Raw genomic sequence first — 487 nt, forward strand, 5'->3', positions numbered from 1 at the left:
TGTAATGAGAGCCCGTATTAAAAGTTACGGGCGCCAAGCGTCGACATGACTCCTTCGGTGACAGACCACGGAAATCCGTAAATTAATACAATGAGATCGGAGAGAAAGCTACTACGGAGCAAAATTAAAAAACGCCTTCAAATGAGAATGATACCCCGCAATACATTGCAGGTCGTATAGTTGTATCATTCTTATGTTAGATATTTACTTACATCTTTTACATCAAAAGTAACTCCATTCCACACATGAGTGTCTGATGCCGTGATTTCTTCCAAATGCTTGTCGGCCCTTCCGACCCGCACCAATAAGCATTGGAGGAAATCGTTTATTTTTTTTTTCATGTAGAATACGATGGATGTAATAATGACCTTTCAACTCACCATAACCGACAGGAACACTACACGCAATAGTTTACAAATTCAAATGACATCAATATGATAATTACTGAAATCTATATTTCCTCACGATCGAGCATGAGATTAAAAAG

This window comes from Bemisia tabaci, chromosome 3 (genome assembly GCF_918797505.1).
Source record: "Bemisia tabaci chromosome 3, PGI_BMITA_v3".
Lineage (NCBI taxonomy): Eukaryota > Metazoa > Arthropoda > Insecta > Hemiptera > Aleyrodidae > Bemisia > Bemisia tabaci.